Raw genomic sequence first — 23,037 nt, forward strand, 5'->3', positions numbered from 1 at the left:
TCCTGGCAATGGTGCCTCAATATTCCTCTGGGGAACAATTCTTTATCCTCTTCTAGTCCTTATGGAGGGGCTGCATCACCCCCGGCTCCTGTGGTGCCTTATAATTCAAGCCATTTCAATGAGCATTAAGCATGTCTGTAGCCATAGCTTGTAGACTGATTCAGGAATCTTATTCTAACTAGTCTAATAAGCCTCAAATCTTTTGTTAGAAGTTTTAGGAAAGGAAAACAGGCTTCTACTGAAACTGTTAAGTCTAGAACTGCTTAGATTTGTCACAGGGATGAGGGTGACAACTTTTTCTGAAACTCTCATCTAGCCATGCCTGAATTCAGAGATTCCTCTTGACTTTTCAAGTGTAGGAGCCATAGAGATTGCCAAACACACACCTTTTTTTTTTTTTACTTCAGTCACTTTGAGTTGGATTTTCTTTTGGGTGTTACTCTTCCAAAGAAGTTGGTTATATTACATGTGGTTTCCCCACTAGAGGGTGTAGTTCACTCACTGTGCTAGGATAGGATCAGCCTTCCCCCTCCCCGCCCCACCCCAGAGAGGTAGTCTCACAGGCTGGCATTTACAGTCAGAGACACCTGTTGGGAATGTTGCAGGGTCCCAGCCACAGAGCTTACCTCCCTCACGGGGCCCTTGGCTTAGAAGGACTGAGAGAGCAGTCAGATGACGAAGTCATGGCTACAGGAATTGGAAATGGGATAGGACTAAGGTACCAGGTGAAGACTTCATCTAGAGAACCATGAAGCTTCCTTAGTCTTAAAAAGGAAAATGGGTTTTGTCTTCCATGGCAAGTCTAATTAACAAGGCATGCCTAGATTGTTATGTTGAGAAAGATTTTGAGGCCACACAGAGCTCAGTGGAGTGTACAATCATTGATTACTGATACCTGGTGTGGGCACGGGGAGAGGCAGGTTTGGAGATGATACTTTCCATCTATGGATGAGATGTTTCTCAGTAGGAGTACTATTGGCATTTTGGATGGGCCATTTCTTCACCGTGTGGTGTATTACAGAGCCTTAGTCCACTGAATGCTAATTATACCACTCCAGTCTTTCTGATAAGCAAAAGTCACAGACACATATTTTAATGGCTCTTATGAGAATAGTACTACTCAACTTAAAAATCATTAGGTTTGACCAAGAATGACCTGACTTGGATTTACCTGAGAAATGAACTAGAGCTTCTTAAATTCTTTAAGGGGGAATAAATGAGTTTGTTTTGTTTTGTTTTAGATCCTGAGATCAGACTGAGCTTGCCATCAGTAGGGGATAGTGATTGAGAATGGGGATGGAAATGACGAGTCTCCAGACAAGGGAAGAAGATGCTCATGGAGACAGGGAGTCAAGTAGAACCTGACAGGAGGTGATTCACATGTCATTCTGGGTTGAGGAAAGTGTATGGAGAGCCTGAACTGTGGGGAAAGGAGTATTTGGTTAGAAGTTAGTGTCATTTGGGGTATCCTCATCTCACTTTAGGGTTCCATTGTGTTTATGTGTCTCTTTGGTCAGTGTTGTCTTTATATGACTGTTCTCAGAGAGCTGCCCTCCACTTTGTACATCTGAATCCACTGAATAATATCTGTCACCTTCAATTATTTTTGGAACAAGGTATCATATGAGTCAATGAATGAGAAAATAAATGAATAAAATATGAAGGGGGGAAATCGGAGGGGGAGATGAACCATGAGAGACTGGATTCTGAGAAACAAACTGAGGGTTCTAGAGGGGAGGGGGATGGGGGATGTGTTAGTCTGGTGATGGGTATGAAAGAGGGCATGTGCTGAATGGAGCACTGGGTGTTATATGCAAACAATGAATCATGGAACACTACATCACAAACTAATGATGTATGGTGACTAACATAACATAATAAAATTTAAAAAATATATTCCCTATCCCTTAAGAGTTCAAGTATCACCTTTTTTCATATTCTTCACGACCCTTTCAATTCCTTGAAAGAGAAGTGAGAAAAGAGGGCTTTGAGCAACAGGCATGATATGGTTGCCACTTTCAAGTTTTGCATTCTCAACGCCCTCCAGCCGGAGAACACCAGGAACATTTGAGTTGAACAAGTTGGGTTTATGATTTATTGAGGAGAGGGAGAATGCACAAGAGAAGCCATAGGGCAGCTCAGTAAAAGGATATTAGAAAAGATTTATTGTAGGATTTGGGATTATTAAATTAATTTGGGGAAAATTTAAGGAGGACTGGCTTTGATTTAGATTGCATGCCCTCAGGAGTGGGGTACTTCTGCACTTTGATGTCTTAGAAAGTCTTATTTAGAAAAAGGAAAGAATAACCAAAGGCTAAAGTTGTAATTGGTAGAGAAGTGGCAGTCACTTAACATTAGTCTAGTTAGGGGATGTTTGGTATTTTGTAGTTTGCATAACGTTCACATTTTGCCTTTGTTCAGGTGTGGTTATGGAATGGTAACTGTTTTTGTCTTGATTCATTGTGGCTTTGCTGGGTGTTAATGTTCTGTGAAATTGTTTATGTTAAACAGAACATCAAGGCCTAGCTGTGAGGAGGAGGCTAACCTGCGGCAATCCCAAGGTTGGTGCTTAGAAGTCATGGGGTTGTTTTCTTGCCCACATATTTTTAAATCATCCATTTTCTTATTCCCTTGCTGGATTGTAAACTGCACAAGGACATAGACCTGTTTTGATTACCATCGAGGTCCCAGAATTTAACCAGATCTCTCAGTCTCATGAGTACTTAAAGAATATTGACTGGGGTGCCTGGGTGGCTCAGTCGGTTAAGCAACTGCCTTCCGCTCAGGTCATGATCCTGGAGTCCCGGGATCGAGTCCCTCATCGGGCTCCCTGCTCAGCAGGGAGTCTGCTTCTCCCTCTGACCCTCCCCCCTCTCATATTCTCTCTCTCTCAAATAAATAAATAAATCTTAAAAAAAAAAGGCAAGAATATTGACTGAATAAATGAATGAATTGTCCAATTAGCCTATCAGTCTATGAGTTGCTCAAAGTCAGGGTTCACTTTCTATTCAGCTCTGTATTTCTAGAAACACAATTCTGGTGCATCTCATTAAAAATATCTTGAGTTAAAGAGGGACTTTCCATCAGGATAAGATTTATTGATTTTTTTAAAAATAAAGTAATATAATGAATTCCACTTTTTGAAGGAAAGATGATGCTTAATTCAAATGAGTTCACTCCTGACAAAGGAAAATCACGTCATATCCCAGACTTTTTCAGTCTTTCTGCATCTTCCATTGTACTGAATTCGAAGAGTGAGTTTCAAAGCTCTAAGAGAAATTGATATAAATATTTAGAGACCATTTATATGGAATATAACCGTCCTTCTTTCTAACCTAGCTGTATTCCAGTAAGGATTTTAAGGGAAGGGAGGCCTTGATTTATAAACTCCTGACTTAAAAATAACCCATAGCTACAAAGATATGCTCTCCCCTCCCTCTTCCTTCACTTTGGAGAATCCTCTATATTGTAATCATGGTGAAAAATTATTAGAGCTTTTAGCAAATGTGTGAACCTGTATATTAAGAAGTACGGGACAGAACAAACAATGATTTACTGAGGTACCCTCGGGAAATTTTTTCACTTTTCTGAACCAGGATTACCTTATTTGTAAAATGGCCACAATTACGGGTACCTACTGAGAAAGCTCTTTGAGGCTCACCGTGAGAGTACTCTATGAACTGTAAGCAGGAAGGATTTTTATTGTTGGGGGCAAAGGACACAGGGGTCAAGAGCAAGGTAAAGAGAGCAACGTGGAAAACATAGATGAAGATTATTTGCCCCTTTTGGCCAAATATAATAATAACAGCAAGCCAATGACTACATTTTGTTCTAAATTGTAGTCAATGGGCTTTTGCTATCGCATTTTTCATGAAAAAGTGGCCCATTTTTTATTTGCTTTTTTATGGATTTATTTATTTTAGAGAGAGGGAGGGGCAGAGGGAGAGGGAGAAGGAGAGAATCTCCAGCAGACTGCCCATTGAGCGCAGAGCCCCAAGTGGGGCTCCATCTCACAGCTCTGAGATCATGACCTGAGCTGAAATTAAGAGTCAGATGCTTAACCAACTGGACCACCCAGCGCCCCCCAAAAAAGTGGTCCATTTTTTAAAAAGAATTTAACACTAGCCACATAGGAGCTACTGGGCAATGACAAAAATGTTCCTCTTCTGCAAATACTTCCTATTTGACATTGGGCAACAATGAACTTTGGAGTCTTTTCTTTTTATATGTAAAAAAGGGAATAATTGTATTCCTGCCTACAGGGCAGTATTAGTGTGGATCTCACAGGGGCCCTGTTTGGGAAAGTGCTTTCTAAGCTGTGGCAGTTTTATGATCTTGTATTATTTATGGTAATAGTATATTTTCCCTAGCAGTGTCACAAACTTACGAGGTGCTTATTAAATATTCATGAGACAAATTGATAAATAGGAGAAATTATTCTGAAAAATCCTAAAACTCTAGCCAAATATAAGATTCTAACCATGTGATAGGATAATGCAAAGTTTAACTTGAAGGCTCTGGATATCAGATTTCTAGACTCATCTCTTGGTTTCTCACCTTGTGAGCTATGACATCTTGGATATGTCCCTAAATTACTCTAAACCTCAGTTTCATCATCTATAAAATGGAAGTGAATACCAATACCTCCTTCACAGGATCCTTCTGAATACTAATAAGATAATTACTATGTAGTAGCATGCACAGTGCCTGGCTTAAAATAAGCACAAAAGTTAGATCCATTTATTTATAAGTTTTCAAAAATCCCCATCCTGCATTCTCTTTAATATATTCTGTATTTCCATGTATAGGTAATGAATATATTTTTCAAAAGTCTGATCATACTGTATATATCATTTTATATGCTCATATTTCCCCCTTTTTAAATTAACATTGTATTGTGCTTATATTTAGAAAACTAAATACATAATGTCTAGTAAAATTTCTTTTTATTCTATACGGCTTAAAAAGGATGAGCCTTTAAGCAAAATGTTCAGCCAGAGGTCTTTGGTGTGCCCAAGCAGATCAACCTTCCGACTGCCCCAGGATGCAGAAATAAAGTACTGGCAGAACCTGAGTTACAACCAGAAGGATGGAGGGAGACCCATATGCAGGTAGTGTAAAGTTGTGCTTGGTCCCCTTCATCTTATCATGAATGTGTCCTGGCCCCACGTTTGGAATGCCTCGAAAATCTGAGAAGAAAGAAACTGCAGGTTAAAGGAGAGAAATGTGACAGCTGGGGACTCAGGTAACCCTTATGTGTGAATTGTCTGCAATGGCCAGGCATGAGAAGCAGGATGGATTTCTCAACTGGACCGGGACAAAGAGAAGATTGGCAGTAGGACACAAGTGTACTAAACATCAGGGAGATAGACATTGACAAGGATATTTAAGTAGCAGTGTGCCACAATAGGAAAAGGAACAGATTTTATCTAGGAAAATTGTATTTCCCTCCAGTACTACTAATGTCTTTGAACTCATCTAAGAACAATTTGGAAAATGAAAAACTTGGAAAATACTAAATTTCTTTCTAGCAAAGTCAGGCGGCATTGGAGCATTGATATTTATAGAATTACCATAAACAGTGACACAATTGCTTTCCATGACTGTTTCCCAAGAAGTATGTTATTCTTAAAACTATTATGCTGAATGGATCTGTACATTATTCTTTGACACCTTTAAAACTTTCTAAGGATAGGACCCAGAATAGCCAAAACAATTTGCAAAAAAACAAAGTTGAAGAATCTACCCTTCCCAATTTCAAACCTTATGGCAAACTTCAGTAATCAAGACAGTGTGATACTGGCATAAGGATGGATATACAGACCAGTGGAATAGAATTTAGACTGTAGAAATAAACCCTTGTATTTATGGTTAACTGATTTTCAACAAGGGCATTAAGACAATTCAGTGGGGAAAGAACAGCCTTCAATGAATGGTGCTGGGACAATTGGATAGCCATATACAAAACAATGAAGTTGGATGTCCTGCCCCATACCATATACAAAAATTAACTCAAAATGGATCAAAGACATAAGTATAAGAACTAATAATTATAAACCTCTTAGAAGAAAGCAAAGGAGTAAATCTCTGTGACCTTTGGTTAAGCACTGGTTTCTTAGATATGACAACGAAAGCATAAGCAACAGTAGATAAATTAAACATCACCAAAATTAAAATCTTTTGTGCTTCACAGGATATCATTAATAAAGTAAAAAGAGAACCCACAGAATGGGAGAAAATATTGCAAATAAATATATGATAAGGAACTTGTATCCAAAATATATAAAGAACACTTATAACTCAACAATTAAAAGGCAAATAATATTATTAAAAGGTGAGCAAAGGATTTGAATAGACATTTATTCAAAGAAGATATACAAATGGCTAATTAGCCCATGAGAAGATATTAAACATCATTTGTCATTAAAGAAAAGCAAATCATAGTCACAAGATACCACTTCACACCCATTAGGATGGTTATCATAAAAAAGATGAACAATATCAACCAATAAGTGTTGGTGAGGATGTAAAGAAATTGGAACCTTCATACATTGCTTGTGAGATTATAAATGTTGCAGCTGCTTTGAAAAACAATTTGGCAATCCCTCAAAATGTTAAACATAGAGTTATTATATAACTCAGAAATTCCACTCCTAGATATATACCCAAGAGAAATGAAAAGGTCCACCCAAATCGTACATGAATGTTCATAGCAACATTACTCGTTATAGCCAAAAAGTGCAAACAACCCAATGCCCACTAATGGAAAAATGGATAAAAGCAATGTGGTATAGCCATACAATGGACTATCACTCCACCATAAAAAAGCATGAAGAACTGATACATTCTACAACATGGATGTACTTTGATAACCTTATGCTGAATGAAAGAAGTCAGAAACAAAAAGCCACATATTATATGATCCCATTCATACTAATTGTTCAGAATAAGCAAATCCATAAAGACAGAAAGTAGTTTAGTGGTTGCCAGGTACTGGGGGGATGGTAGAAGCGATACAGGTTTCTTTTTGATGAAATTTATTCTGAAATTAGGTAGTGGTGATTGTCACACAACTCTAAATACACTAACGACCCCTGGAATGGATACTCTAAAAGAGCGAATTGATTATTCAATCTGCTTTTAAGTTAAAACCCTAAGGATAAATTCTTAGCAATGAGAAGTTATTTTTCATTTCCCTGAAACTTTGGGACCCTAGGGAAGAGGGTAAACAGTAAGTTTGAGGAAAGGAAGGAAGGGGAGAGCTAATAATAAATTTGGGAGAAGGGGTAGTCTGTACAATTTCTCTTTCCTCTAAGGAATCTCAGTGTGTGCCATGAGATTATCATGACCACTACATTGGAAGCCTAGGAAATGAGGTTTTGAGATTGTCTGGAAGGTACCTTTGCACGGGTTGAGGATGACTATGGTATAGGTCGTGTGTGTGAATGAAAGAAAGAGTTGGTAAATATGGAAGGAGAACTAGGGGCTAGATAGGGAGGCCTGTTGATGGGAAGGTGACCAGTTATTTTGGTTTGTATGAGACTGTCCTGCTTTAGCACTCAAAGTTTCACGCCCCAGGAAAACCCTGAGCCTCAGGCAAACCGGGATGGTAGGTTGTCTAGTTGGAAGCAACAGGACAAGGACACTGATGGCTATTATTTACTGAGGGCCTACCGTGACACAGGCATTATGCGAAGTTCCCTTTCTGCATTATTTTTTTTCAATTCTCACAGCTTCTCAGGTAATTACTGAGGTTATCTGTTCTAGGTCATATAGCTTAAATAGAAGAGCTGAAATTTCAGTCCTAGTCTATAGTCAGAGTCTTTAGTCTTAGCCACCTACTCAACTGAAAGATTGAGCCAATACAATAAGTGCTAAAACTAAAAAAACAAATTACCTATCAAGGTTGCTTTAAGTTTAAAAGTGCTTTTTATGCCCATGGTCACATTCATCCCCCCTAAGAACCCATTCGTTCATTTGTTCATTCATTCAACAAGTACTTACGGGGCTTTCTTGGCGCCAGACTCTGTATTAAGTGCTGAGAATAAATCACAAACCTGCCCTCTGAGTTCGTGGAGCTTATGTTTGGTGCTAGGCCAAACATAAAGAAATAGAAAAATAAAATATCTGGGAGTTATGCTCAGAATTATGAAGGAAACAGAAGCACATGGAAACTATCAGAGGTAAATCTATCTTAGGTAGGATGGCCAGGGGAGGCATCTGTAAGGGAGACGGATTTAGACTGAAACCCCAATAATGAGGAAGAACTAGTCCTGTGAAAAGCTGGGGAGAACATTCTTGTAGGAGAGGACGGTTTGCCCAAAGGTCCCGAAGCAGCAAAGAGCTTCGTATGTTTGAAAAATACCAGGAAAGAAGAGTCAGTGTTGTCATAGCGCATTAGCAAGTAAAGCAGGAAATCTTATCTCAGAATTTGTAGATGAGAACTTGAGGCAGGGAGGGGTTATGAGAGTTCGCAGTATCGCTTAACCACAGGGGCAGGACTCAGCCTTCTGACTGAGGGCTGAGACTTGTTGCTTTAGTCTTACGTTTAAAAGGGTGATTTTTCTTACGGCTATGATTTTCATACATTTTAGGAACAGGAACTTTTTTCACATATAATCTCAAATTGAAGCCTAGTGTTCGAAACACATAGAGGGTGGCTCCTCTGCTGGGGCTGGAGGTGGGGCTCAGAGTCCCAGTGTCTTAGTCTCTGGGTCCCTCCCAGCCCCCTTAGGTTCAGCCAGCTGACCTGAAACCCCGGTGACATTTTTAGCTTACAGAATCACATCTTGAAGACTTCACACATGTTTTCCAAAATGTGTAGAAGGGTTTTGTTGTTTGTTTTTTGTTTTTAACTTTAATTCCCGTGTAGTTAACATACAGTTAACTTATATTAGTTTCAGGTGTACAACGTAGTGATTCAGCAGTTCTATATATTATCACTCAGCTGCCCATTAGATTGTCAAAAGAAGTTTCTGTTTTGTGTTTGGTGTTTTCACTTACATGTTAGCGAAGCAGTACACGCAGGTATTAGAATATGTAACATTATTAGAAGCGCATAATGGGCTGACTCTTATGGAGCATATATGTTTCTTTTGTATAGACGTCCTTTGATAATGACCGCATGGAATGTCCTAAAACAAAACTCACAGGTCAAACTCTCTATCCTTTAATGATCTCTTAATGGCTTCTGATATTAGTGCTCGGGAGTTTTATTTTGCGCAGACAGGAGATAATGATAAAATATGTCTTCCTTCACACTTTACACATCAAAACTTCCTTATCTTAAGTTCAACAGCCAGAGCCTTCAGGATTTCCACTTTAAAAGACAGCTGAGGCCATACAACCCTGAACTTTGGCTGTGTAATATATATCTGTAACTTGTTAGAAGGGAAAGAGAACAGTCTGACAAGTGACAGAAATGCCTACAACCACTGCCCAAGTGCTTCTGGAATCATTTTAGTTCATCAAAACCCCCTTTATCTGTGGTGCCTGGATCAGAATACCCTGCATGGTCCCACTCTAGTATTGGCTATAGTCCAGTCCTCTGAGGATTAAGAGGCTGGAATAGTGAGAAAAGATTTCCTCAATATCTCCTCATTTTGTTTTTCTTCCTTCATAGTCCAAGAGTTGGAGTAAGCTGGATTTAGGGGACTTGAGTGACAGAATAAATTGTCTATAGGTAGAAGGGGGACTTGGAAAGTTCCTGAGCACCATGTAATGAGCAGATAAGGAGTGAGCCGCCACAGATTTCTACTTCATTGGCTCAGATCACAGTATATTCGCATATCCATAGATCAGGGTACTGCCCTGTCTAGGAAACTTAAATGGGGCTCCCATTACTGACAGCAGTGTTTGCCAATTTCAGTTACTTGAGTCATAATTCCTTCCAAACTCATGTGCCATTTTTCTTTAAAAATATTTTTTGTTGAATTGGTTTCTTTTTTTAAACTTGACTACTCACCCTAGAAATGTTCTGAACATGAATATCCATGATGTCTTGGATTTGAAGTTGTAATTCTATTTTTTCCTAACAAGCTTTTAAGAAAAGCTATGACCATTGCAATAAAAAAATATTCATTGTCAAATTAGCTAAAATCATCACTAATATTATTATAAGGTACTCAAATAACTTTTTGGGAAATACTGTTTATGTCTCTCATCTCCTTTTTTAATGAGTAAGGCAACGAGATTTGTTTGGGGAGGCTTTACCAAAAAATTGATTCTTTAGTGGATTCTTACAAGATGAAAATGCTTTCTAAAATTGGCTATGAGTATGAAAAGAAGGATAATTTGATTAAAGAGAATTATATACACAAAGGCAAAACTGAAATAGCACAGAGCCCAAAATAGCTTAAGTTACCTAGAACTAAGGTGAGAAAAGGGAATTTTCCTGTTAGGGAGAAAGAAGCTAGGTTGAAGAAGGTATTGTAAGGCATGCAAAAAGGTTTATCCCCTACCAGTACTAGAAGTCACTGTTCTAAAGAGAGAGATGTCTCAATCAGATTTTCATTTTAGAAGGCCCACACTTACAGTGAGGAGTTAGTACAGGAATTGGCAAGCTTTTCCTATGAGGAGCTAGGTAGCAATATTTTATAATTTTTAAGCCATGTGGTCTCTATTACAACTACTCGACTCTGTTGTTGTAGCCTAGGAACAGCCAGAGACAATACATGAAGTAATGAGCATGGCTGTGTTCCAGTAAAACTCTATTTCCAAAAATAGGTGGCCATAGTTTGCCAACCCCTGTATCAGACTCAGTGCAAGAAGACCATTGGGTGGCCATTGCAATGATACAGGCAGGAAGTGAGGAGAAATTAATATGCAGGCAATAGCAATGAATTTAGATGGGGGAAAAATAAAAAATCAGAAATAAGGAGCTTTAATTGCTAGTGGTATGTAAGGAGATAGAGGAACACTAGAGACGGGGATGAATCCTGGTTTACCCCAGAATCTATTTTGACAGAGATGGGTAGATTGAACTATATGCATTGCCGTTATGTATATCAGAAATGATCAAATATTAGCAATTTCATGTGGTTTAATATAGAAACCTAATAGAAATACTAGAAGCCTAAGATTGTAAAAATCATTCTCATGTAGGAAGTAGAAAACTTACCTTGGATAAATGGTGACCAAAAATAGCTGAAACAAAAATGTTTAGGAAAAAGGATCAAGTAAAAAATGTAGTATTGAGACGCAACCAGTTAATTAACCCCTTCAGGAATCCCATATAAATTAATAACCATGAAAATCTTAGAAAAATATGTGACTCCTTCACGCAGGATTTGCCTAGCCATGCCTGATTCCCAAAACACTTCCCCAAATACACCTAGTGTCCCACTTGAGAATTCAACCATGAACCCATTCTTAGGTTTAATGCTGACTTATGCAGGAGAGATTTAAAACCAAGTTTCATCCTTTGGGACTCAGCAGATCATCTACCGCTGGGCTGCTCAGACATTGTGTAGACCCCTTTTAGACAAAGTCTAGTTCTTGAGAGTCAGCCTGGCTACCTGCTGACAGAAATCGTAGATACCTGCCTTCTTTTTTGACTATTGCCTGTCTTGAATATCCTCTTTCCAAACTCTATCTGTTTATAAGGAAGCCTCTTCCTCTGTTTGGGATCTCTGTGTCAACAGCTGCTTGCCTAAACTATTAACAGTTCCTACAACCTTCATATTTTATATTCCACTTAACAGCCTTGACTCCTTTCGGCTACTGTAGCTGAATGTCCTCCCTGCCTCCCCTTCCACTTCACCACTCCTCTGGCAGAGTTAGTTTCGCATCATGGGTTTCCCTTCCTATTTTGCTGGAGTTGATTAGAAAAGCTGAACCCTCTCTTGAGATTTGATAACATCAGTTTGTGCTCTAACTGTAAGCCATGTTAGAAACTGATACTGCTTTGTGTAGAAGGAATTTGAATACACACACACACACACACACACACACACACACACACACAATACCAGTATATGGGAGTATGATAGGAAAGTATTAGGAAGAGATGGGAGGAAAGATGAAATTATCAACTCAAAAGACCAAATTATTTGTCCAATAGTGATTATACCTCTCATCGATCATCCTTTAAGATATCTTAAGTCTGAACCTGCCTGTGACAGAGTTTTTGGAATATGGAAAAATGGATTCACCACTGATATTCATTCTGGTTGAGGTGGTAAATTCATCCCTGGGAGAAACTTCAAAGTTTCAAAAATCCATACATCTAGAAAACAGTTACTATTGCCTTGTTTCTTCTCTTAGAAGATCATATGTTTACTCCCTCCCCAAAGTTCTTTGACAAATCCTTACATGAGAAATAGCTGGTAGCCAAAATAGCCACAAAGAAAATTTTCATCTTTTCCCAAAAGGAACAATGTGATTCATCCACCAGAGTTCCCTCTTTTAAGAGCTTCTTAGCAAATCCTCGAAGGCTCAACTCTCTTGAACTGAGGGCTCTACCCCTTATGAGAACCTGAGACCCCATTATGAAGTCACTTTGCAAATGATCTGTTTACATGTGACACCAAGGGCAACGTCACCAGGTCACCAAAGACCAAGAACACTCTGCAGGCCAAAATATTTCATTTGTAATAGGCTGTAGAGCTGTGGGATGATACCATGATTTAACACTGATTTGTCTGATTGTAAATTATCATTGGGTTCCATAGAAGTTTTTTAACTAGCAAGAAGAAACAAGTGTGAAAAAGATGAACTTAGAGTGAGTAATTCTGGGGAACTTTTAAAAATTTACATGTCTGTCTTCAACACCTTCTCCCTCCCACCCAAAGATTCTGATTCAGTAGCTCCGGAGTATGACTCAGATATCACACACACACACACACACACACACACACACACACACACACACACACACACACACACTGCATGGTAAAGTCTGATTCACCTCTTCACTTGAGAACCAATGGATTAGGATACCACAATTTTATACTAAAGGGCTAATTTTCTGGGTCCTTTCTTCCTTTACTGCCTAATGGCAATTTTTCTGTTGAGCAATCTATTTATCCTTTTTTTATTCCTATAGCCATTCCTACTTTCCTAGTCATAGCATCTACTATTATATTTAGCATAAAGTATGCTCTTTTTTTTAAAGATGTTATCTATTTATTTGACAGAGGGAGCCACAGTGAGAGAGGGAACACAAGCAGGGGGAGCGGGAGAGGGAGAAGCAGGCTTCCCACAGAGCAGGGAGCCCGATGCGGGGCTCGATCCCAGGACCCTGGGATGATGACCCGAGCTGAAGTCAGATGCCCAATGACTGAGCCACCCAGGCGCCCCTAACATAAAGTATGTTAAAGAAATAGCCAGGAAATTCAAGTCTATTATGTGTAATTTCTATTATAATACTTGGATTGCATAACAAGGCAGGGGCCCAGAGATCATGAAAAATCAATAATTCAGTATTTAAGATTGTGTTATGACCAGGTGAAACAGGGCTTAGTTCATACTCTTATTAAACAAAGACATGAGGTTTAACTCTTAAGGAAGGATGTGCTATCCTAAAAATATGATCAGTTCTCAGATTTCCCAGGAACACCAAGTTCTCCCAAGCACTAGGGGTTTGAAAAATAAAGATGGACTATCTTAGAACAGATCATTCTTTCTATAGTGTGACCAAGATTCTTTGCTTGACAAAACTTTAATCAGGCTCCTGAACTTTCTCCCAGGGCCATGTGGGCAATTCCTTGTAAAACTTCGTTTTTGTAAGAACCCTGCTAAGTCAGTTTAACCACAATTATATTATGCAAATATAATTATTTGTGCATTAATTGATTGACAAATAAAATTGTAAGATATTTACCAGGACTTTTTTTTAAGATTTTATTTTAAAATTGTAAAATATTTAAAGTGCACACCATGATGATTTGATGTACGTTTACATTGTGAAAGGGTTTTCCTCATCTGGTTAATTAACATATCCATCACATAGTTATCCTTGGGTTTGTTTTTGTTTTTGTTTTTGGTGAGAACATTTAAGTTCTACTCTCAACAAATTTCAGTTATACAGTACAGTGTTTTCCACCATAGTCACCATGTTTTACACTAGAACCTGGGCATGTGGCATCTTATAGCTGAAATTTTCTTAGTATTATTGGCTGAGTTTAAACCTGAGAAAACAGTCTCCAGAGCTCACCAACTTAACCACTGTATTATGTAGCTTTTTGGCTCAACATAAAGAGTTCACTGAGGACAACAATAATCTTACTCATCATTGCCCCCAACCCAGCACCAGGCACACAATGCCTGAATAAGTGGTGATTAAGAGATTGTGAGCAAACAATTTTCTAAATGTTCAATGTGTCAAACGATGGAAAAGGCTGTCTTATGGAGGCCTGACTTTCTCATCTTCAGGGCTATCCAAACAGAAGCAAGAGTCGAATGACAATCTTTCAGGGATATGGAATAAGATTCCTCTCTGAACTGAAAGTTGAAAGATAAGACCTTTAATCTTTTCCAAGATCTGAGATTCTGTGACTCTATCATTTCCCAAATGTGTTGTCACAAAGTCTTTCAGGAGAAAAATATATCCACCCATCTGTGAGGAGACAATATCTCAGAATCCTCTGGGCAGAAGACAGTCCTGGGGGCTGCTGTTGTCTGGGGCAAGGGCAAGAACCCCAGAGAAAGGGAGATCCAGAGGCAAAGGCAAGGACAAAGGACAAGAGGCAAGTGCTGTGCTTGTGGGGCTGAAATGACCCAGGACAGTGGGATGGAATCAAGACAGATGATCTAGCATTGCTAGCCAGGCCTCCTGTACTTGCATCGTATTCAAGCAAGAGAATGCATCTTGATTACTAAATTGTCTCTTAGTGATTTAAGATGGTAAAAGCATGCTAGAAATATTTGCTGAGCTGAGAGAAGGCTTCACTTAGGAAAAGAAAGTTTAGAACGAGAAAGTGGAAACTGAGATATAAGACCTCAAACCCCTCAGGAATACCCCCTAGGCTGCTGGCATGGATTTTGAAATACTTAAGCCCAGAAGAGCTTATTTAAACTCACAGCCTGACAAATGTAGGTTCTTCTTGATATAATAATTGATGACAAGGCCTTTCAATGTTTTATAGGTGCAAAAGGAGGTGGGATTACCAAAATACTACCCATGTTCCTACAACTACTAGTGATTTTCCAAGCACATTCTAATAACAATATAACAACAACAACAACAGCCGGAGCAGCTACAATAGCATTTATATAATTTAACATTTTAACATTGTTACATGTTCTGGGTACTTCCCCTCTATATGCCATCTATTAAGGATTAATAGTTTTTTTTTAGGTTTTTAAATTCCAGTTAGTTAACATATAGTGTAATATTAGTTTCAGGTACACAATATGGTGATTCAACACTTCCCTGCATCACTTGGTGCTCATCACAGCAAGTGCCCTCCTTCCTCCCCATCACCTATCCCCCCCTCTCATCCCCATTCACCCATCGGCCTACTTACCTCCCCTCAGGTGACCATCAGTTTGTTCTCTATAGTTAAGAGTCTGTTTCTTGGTTTTTCTCTCTCTCTCTTTTGTTTTTCTCTTTGCTCCTGTGCTTTGTTTCTTAAATTCCATATATGGGTGAAATCATATGGTATTTGTCTTTCTCTGACTGACTTGTTTTGTTTAGCATAATACTCTCTAGCTCCATCCATGTTGTTGCAAATGGCAAGATTTCATTCTTTTTAATGGCTGAATAATATTCCATTACATATATATATATATATTACATATATATATACCATATCTTCTTTATCCATTCATCAGGCAATGGATACTTGGGCTGTTTCCATAGTTGGCTATTGTAGATGCTGCTGCTATTAATGGGGTGCATGTATCCCTTCAAATCTGTATTTTTGTATCCTCTGGGTAAATACTTAGTAGTGCCATTGCTGGGTAGTAGGGTAGTTCTATTTTTAACTTTTTGAAGAACCTCCATACTGTTTAAGAAGAGTGGCTGCACCAGTTTACATTCCCACCAACAGTGTAAGAGGGTTTCCTTTTCTCCACATCCTCGCCAACACCTGTTGTTTCTTCTGTTGTTGATTTTAGCCATTTTGACAGGTGTGATGTGATATCTCATTGTATTAGTCTTCAAAAGTAAGTATTATTGGTACCATATTTAAGCCTATGCAAAAGGAGATTCTTGCCCTGAGCCCCCAAATATTATACATGGGCCTGGCTATTATTCCCATTTTAAAAATGTGGTAGCCATTCTGAGATGACGAGTGGCTGGTTTATGATCATAAGCTGAGGTGGATTTGAGGCCAGCACTCTTTGACATGAGTGACAGTGCCCTTACTACCACACTGTTTCCTATCACATATGTTCTGACAGGACCCTCCCTTCAATTCAATGAAGCGCAGTTACTTCTATCTGCATTTTTGCCAATTGATGAGGACTTCTGACTCCGAAAGCTGAGGTAACTGGCCCAAAGTCCATGGCACAGTCAGTCCTTAATCCATCTTTTGACTCTCAATCCAATGCCCTTTCCATCTACAAAATGGGAGTAGAAGTACCTACTTCATATAGTTGTTAATAATATTAAGTGAGTTTATATACACAAAGCACTTAGAATAGTAGCTGGCAGATAGAAAGGTCTTTACATATTTGCTGTAATTACTTTTACTCCTTCTGGCATTCTTGCTTGGAAAGTGATTTTTTTGAAGCACAGATCTGCTTAGATACTGCCTGCTTGTGATGCTGTGTTAGTCCCTGCAAGATGGAGGCTAAGTGGCCTAACACTGCACAGATTGGTCTTCGCTACCCTGGAGCACCTCTGTAGCCTTAGAGACCACCCACACTCCATCCTCTCCTCTCAGCCAAATACTTCTTGCTTCATGTCCAGTGAACTTTTCACTGCATCTAAGTTAGGGTAATATATTTTGATGCCTACATCACATATTCCACTGCCTCTCACTGTTTACTCAGAAAATCCTATTTATTTCACAAGACAGGCTCACCTATTCATCTCACACTCTTCTGTCACCCCTTTTGTGTCATATCAGCCTACATACTTAATAGGAAGGCAAAATGGCAGTAGTTGAGCTGTATGGAACTCCTGCCTACTTGCCTGGAACACTCTGAGAACGCTGAATGTGGTTTACCTTTTAACTCTTGCCGTCTTTTGAGGTAGACTCTATTAACATTTCCTTTAAAGAAGGAAACCAAAACAGAAAAACGTTAAGTACATTTTCCAAGACCATATAGCTAGTAATTGATAAGCCTATTACTGGAACCCCAGTCTGTGACTTCAAAGTACATCTTCTTCACTTCTATGCTAATTTATTATTCTCTTTCACTTATGAAGCATAGCCTCAAAGAGAATTTAGAGTGTCACTTACACTGCCTGCCCATTAGTTGAAAATTTTTATTACCATGTATGAGAAGTCTCTAAAGAATATTAATAATTTTCATCCTGAATCAAAATGAAAAGGCTAGATCACATTCTTCATCCCTTGATGAATAAGTAAAGAAACATGGCATTTTATAATCATACTAGCTAAATGTCCTAGAATTCTTACTATGTACAAAGGGTTATTTATAGCCCTTTGCAAAAATTATAGCGTTTATGCTCATAGCAATTCAATGAGGTAGGTGTTATAATTATTCTCATTGTATAAATGAGTAGACAGGTCCAGAAAATCCAGAAAATTAAAGTGATGTGTCCTAGTCACACAGCAACAAAGCTGGGAACTAACAGAATTCTGACTCTGACGTCAATGCACTTGGACATTATGCTCCATTAACTCCATTTAATAATGGTTTGAATCTAAAATTCTTAAAATAAAACCAGCTTTGACACTTAATAGGATAAATACTCAGGTACATAACAAAATTGTTATGTCAGCTTTATCTCTGATGATTCTATATCACATCTTTTACATATTAAAAGATGTATGGAAGAGCTTTTAATTTTGAGATAGAAAAATTTGTCCCAATTTTGAGATTACATAAGAGTAGTAATTCTCTACCACATGTTGTGAAATGACCATTCTCTTTAATCAAAACTAATTCTGGGGGGGAAAGATCTGATTTTTGTTTTGGTTCTTCATCTGTGCCAGCTGATGTGGAGTTCCCATCAAGGCTTCAAATCAAACTAGTGATCAGTTTAGACTCACTCAGCAAGAGTGGTGATGCTATGATTGCTTTCCTGGAGTGAGAATGGAGTACAAGAAAAAGGGCCTGAGACTGGGAAGGGGATCATAATAATGAGAATTTGTTTATTAAATGATGTGAGGCCATATTCAGTACTCCATAAATATGGAACGGACAAATTATATATTTTTATATTCTTTAAATCTTGTGTCATCATAAATGACAAGTTGAGTCAATGTTGATTTCTACGCAATGAATTAAGAATATTCTATTGACTCAAATAGGTCAAGAATGGACTATCTTTTTGACAAGAGAGTTTTCACATCAAAGCAGAAGCTAGAAGATGATTGCTTCTCAGAGATCTCACAGGAAGCTTTCTTACATTTGGGTTAGATGAGCTTTATGGCCACTCCAACTCTGAGATTATGTGATTCAATGGTTTCTCAATGGAGAGAAAAATGCATTAAAACAAAGACAGACTTGCTTATCTATAAGATGAAAAAATCTCAGAATTTCCTGGGCACCGTTTCTAGGATCATAAGGAGCTATTGCTCCCATGCTGCTAAAAGCAGCCAAGGGCAGTAAGGTGTAGTCAAGAGAAGTGACCTGATATTATCATCCTAGCTCATTGAGGCTTGCCTTGTATCCTAGCCAGATGTGTCATCTCTATTAAGACATGGCTGCTTCTCAGAGCAGTGCCCTAGAACAGGTTTAAAAGATTCAATGAATCATGGGAAAAGTGTCTGTGCAGAAGGATTACATAATATAACCTAAATTAATGCTAATTTACATTTGGATGGCGCATAAACAGTTCATAGTGCTTTCATATATACTATGTTATTTGATTCACATATATGTCTGAGATGGGTATTACCATCTTCTTTATTTTATAGAGGAGGAAACAGGGTCTTAGTGAAGTTAATAACTTGTCCAAGATCTCAGGACTAGTAAATGTTTAAAATAAATTTTAAAGACAGATTCCTTGGTTCAGTACTCTTTTTTTTTTTTTTGCAATAGAGTCATTTTCATGTGAGTCTGATGCGGTGATCAGTATGGCTATCAGCACCAGCTGTCTTAGCCCTTTACCCAGAGTTCTCATCAACTGAAAGTCTGCCAGATCTGTTTCCAGACTGGACACAGAGCAGAGGAATCTATTCACTGGTCTTGGTTGGCAAGTCTTATGCAATAATCCATGCTCTACAGTGATGTATGGCTTTCTTGGGAGCCCCAGATTTTATTGTATAAGTAAAGCTCATGGGAGAGTTAGCTGAATATCTATTGGGAATATACTTGTTCTCAACTGGAAGCTACTTATTCACGTTTCCTAAGGGGAAGGTCACAGGTGTCCTCAAACCGAGAATGAGGGTCCATGTGGATATCTTAAGAATCCAATGGTGCAGAAGCTGGGCTGTTCCTATGCTTTGTCTATGATAGCTTTGTCTCCAAATAGGACTAATCTTTAGAAACCAAGTAGAGTTTGATGGACCAAGAGCTAGAGACCTCCACTGCATTCAGTATTGGGGGCATACTTAGCTAGTGATACCATCAACTGCACAGCCATTGTCCAAGGGAAGGGCAGCTTTTGCACTTCTTTTAGTACCAAATATTAGGAAATAATTTAACAAAATAAAACGTTCTTTATGTATGCCATTTGATAAATGCTACAAGGACTCAACTATGCAAAACAACAACTTCAAGGAGCCATTCTATGGCTCTGTGAAAGGGTCACTGGCAGCTCCTCTTGTCTTTGGAGTTCACAAACTAGCAGGCATTCTCTACAACACCAATGGCATAGTGCCCTTGGCCTGGAAAGGCTGTGCAGCAGAGAACTCACATTTATCTCTCTGTGAATAAATAAAAACAGCCAGAATCTGTCCCAATGGGCTGCTCTGGGGATAGGGATTATGATACTGCCTAGGGAGCATAGAGCAGCAATATTTAAGAACTTGAGCTCTAGGGTCAAACAGGTGCAGCAATGTTTAAGAACTTGAGCTCTAGGGTCAAACAGAGCTCTTGCCAATCATAACTCTGCCATTTCCTACTAGTGTTGGACTGCATGTCTGTCTTCACTGAACTTTTTCTTAAGTGGGAAAAAAGCAGATTCATTCATTAACTTAATTCTCTCTCTTTTTTTCTTTTTCTGAGCTCTGATCATGCCCTAGAAATAAATTAAGTGCTAGATTTACCAAGGTAAATACTATAAAATACCCTAATTTATATTCACATAAATTTATTACTAGGATTGTTTTATGAATTAAATAAGATCATGATGTAAAGCATTTAGTATAGGACATGGTCCAAGGTTTTCTTCAACTAATATTAGTAAACTCAGGAAGTATAAAGAACTATCTTAAAAATACTGAAAGAGTTCTCAATTGCACTTTTTCTCTGTGACTTCAAGGGCTATATTTAGGACAGATGAGGGGGTAAATAATATGGGGTAAATCTAAGCTTGATAAAAAGTTTTAATAGCATTCCCCATTAATAATGGCCTTCTCACTCAACAGATCCAAGAAGAAGCTGCATGAATACCTCTTAGGATGCCTATAAAGGCAATTTCTGCATTGAGCATAAGGACTGTAGCCACCAGTGTTTTATATTTTTTAAATGTATTAATAAATCTTGAGCTTATTCTGTGTTATTATTATATGCCATACCATGAATATTCTAAGCACATATTATCCATGAACTCATAATCCCTGCAAAAATTCTATTAAATGGATAAATAGAATCCTAACATAACTAATAAGGAAGGGGAGATGAGCCAGAGAAATTTAAAACTTGCCCAAGTTCAAACAGGTATCCAGTGGAGGAGCCAGGAAATCTTACTGTTGCCCAATATAAGAAATAAATAAAAGAGAAGTGTCTCTGAACTGAAGAAGGAGTAGGAGGTTCTGACTTGTGCCTGCTTTGAAGCTGCTCAGGCAACACCAAGAACTTCCTAGCCTTCCTTAGAATAACATTTAAAGATCACTGGTCTTCGTGAGTGGTTCTTAAATGCTACTACTTGGTTCAGATGAGACTTTTGGGAAAAAATAAGAACCACTTAGTACTAAAAACAGTATATGATTACAACTATCATTTCATGTTATTAAGTAATTATGAAAGTAGATTAGGGGTGCCTGGGTGGCTTAGTCAGTTAGGCATCTGACTCTTGATTTCTGCTCAGGTCTTGATCTCAGGGATATGGTATCAAGCCCTGCATTGGGCTCCCTCCTCAGCAGGGAGTCTGCTTGAGATTCTATCTTCCTCTCCCTCTGCCCCGCCCACCGCCATGCACATGCTCTCTCTCTCTCTCTCTCTCAAATAAATAAATTAAAAAAGAAAGTAGATTACAATTTTTATTAAAGTTTTTATATAAAAAATGGCAACCCTGTATTAGTCTCCCAATGGTTACTTTTTTTTAAGGCTACTGTGTATGCTGATTATTTCAAGAGATTAGGGAGGAAAGAACAAAAGACAAAAGAAAAAATTAAATATTATTATGGCATAACATTAAGGAAAATGGAACACAAATTGCATTTATGATATGACTGCCAACATGGAAACTGTATCATGGTGTATGGATAAAATGATGAGAAGTTTCCTGAAAATCATGGGTGATTTTTTTTGTTTTGGATTTTTTTTTTAAAAGATTTTATTTATTTGACGGAGAGAGACACATCGAGAGAGAGAGCACAAGCAGGGGAATGGGAGAGGGAGAAGCAGGCTTCCGTGGAGCAGGGAGCCCGATGCGGGGCTCGATACCAGGACCCTGGGATCATGACCTGAGCCAAAGGCTGACACTTAACGACTGAGCCACCCAGGCGCCCCTTGTTTTGGATTGCTATTGTGTGTGTGTTTTTTTTTTTACTTTATTTTGCAATAAATAATTATTTTAAAAAGAATTTAATTGATCTGTGATATCCAGAAATCTCTGAATCGCTGGTTCAATATTTGATGTCCCTTTTTTTTACAGTGGTTTCTGTCACAAGATGTGCTTGATTCTGTGCTTTGTTCTTCATGGGAGGTTTCCATGAGAAAGTGGAACTTTTCTGGCCCGTTGAGTGACATAATGCCCTACCCCACCCTCGATCCCTCCCTCTATGATCTGGGCCCCTATATGGGCTAGTTTCCCTCTCTGTTTAGCACTGTTTCAGGAGAAGAATAAGCGTCTGTCCTTGAGAAAACCAATGTCAAAGAGGCCTCTAGATCTTGGAGAAGGAAGAGAATGCCGTAAAGGCAAACATATTGATGCTTTTCACTTAGCAAATCTCAAGTTCACAGCCAATTTATACCAGAGAACATCGACTTCTTCTCTCCTTATCCACCTTATTATCTTTCCTCTATTTTGCCGTATGTCATAGATACACGAGAGTCCCTGTTATACACATGTACAGTGTCAATGCCAATAGCAACACAAATGCTCCCCTATCTTGCTCTCCTCCAACCTCATGCAGCCACAGGCCAGAAACAGTTCTCCAGCTGTGAGGAATTAACTTTGTTATTCTGTTCTCTGCCCTTTGCTAAATAAACACTGTTTTCTCTTATTATTCGCAGGCAATGTAGAATTTAGTGTGGGACTCTTAATGCCATTAGGATGTTGAATACATGACTTTGAATAAATTCAATCTAAGTTTGTTCTCATTTTTTTTCCCCTGACAGCTTAAAAATTGTGTATATATGTCAGGCTGCCTACTCTATGTCAGGCAGTGGAGAAACAAATAATATCCATTTAGACAAAAAGATAAATAGGATCCAATCCTCTGTTCTCAGGGGACTCCAAACCAGAAGACACATATTTTTTTCTTTTTCTTTCCTCCTTTTTTTTAACCAAAATGAGAATAACTTAAAAATCTTCCCAAAGTCCCCGGTGGGAGTATATTTTCATTGCAGCCAAACCACTCTACTGCCTTCTGCGGCTGTAACAATGATGATCTGCTCTAACAGGAG

At 38.5% G+C, this 23,037-nt stretch overlaps 1 protein-coding gene and 1 long non-coding RNA gene across 8 annotated transcripts in view; one reads left to right on the plus strand and one right to left on the minus strand.

Annotated features, from left to right (window-relative positions):
- The window catches only part of LOC113929356 (sperm-associated acrosin inhibitor-like), a 135,554-nt gene that overhangs the window by 7,774 nt on the left and 104,743 nt on the right, over positions 1-23,037 (plus strand). For 3 of the 7 annotated variants that reach the window (XM_035727728.1, XM_035727730.1, XM_027606205.2), the window contains exon 1: positions 12,564-12,721. The exons of 1 other annotated variant lie outside the window; for it this stretch is intronic. The gene's annotated coding sequence lies outside the window, so the exon portion shown is untranslated. Of the gene's footprint in view, positions 1-2,511; positions 2,562-4,968; positions 5,183-12,563; positions 12,722-20,612; positions 20,733-23,037 lie in introns of those variants that run through there. 3 more of the 7 variants (XR_004820095.1, XR_003522168.1, XM_035727731.1) reach the window with 3 other exon arrangements.
- LOC113929358 lies at positions 3,134-12,448 on the minus strand. The gene is made up of 3 exons (XR_003522169.1): positions 12,313-12,448; positions 11,120-11,145; positions 3,134-3,269 (listed from the first exon to the last, which is right to left on the minus strand). It is a non-coding gene; the product is annotated as an uncharacterized LOC113929358 (long non-coding RNA).

Source organism: Zalophus californianus, chromosome 5, assembly GCF_009762305.2.
Source record: "Zalophus californianus isolate mZalCal1 chromosome 5, mZalCal1.pri.v2, whole genome shotgun sequence".
Classification (NCBI taxonomy): Eukaryota; Metazoa; Chordata; class Mammalia; order Carnivora; family Otariidae; genus Zalophus; species Zalophus californianus.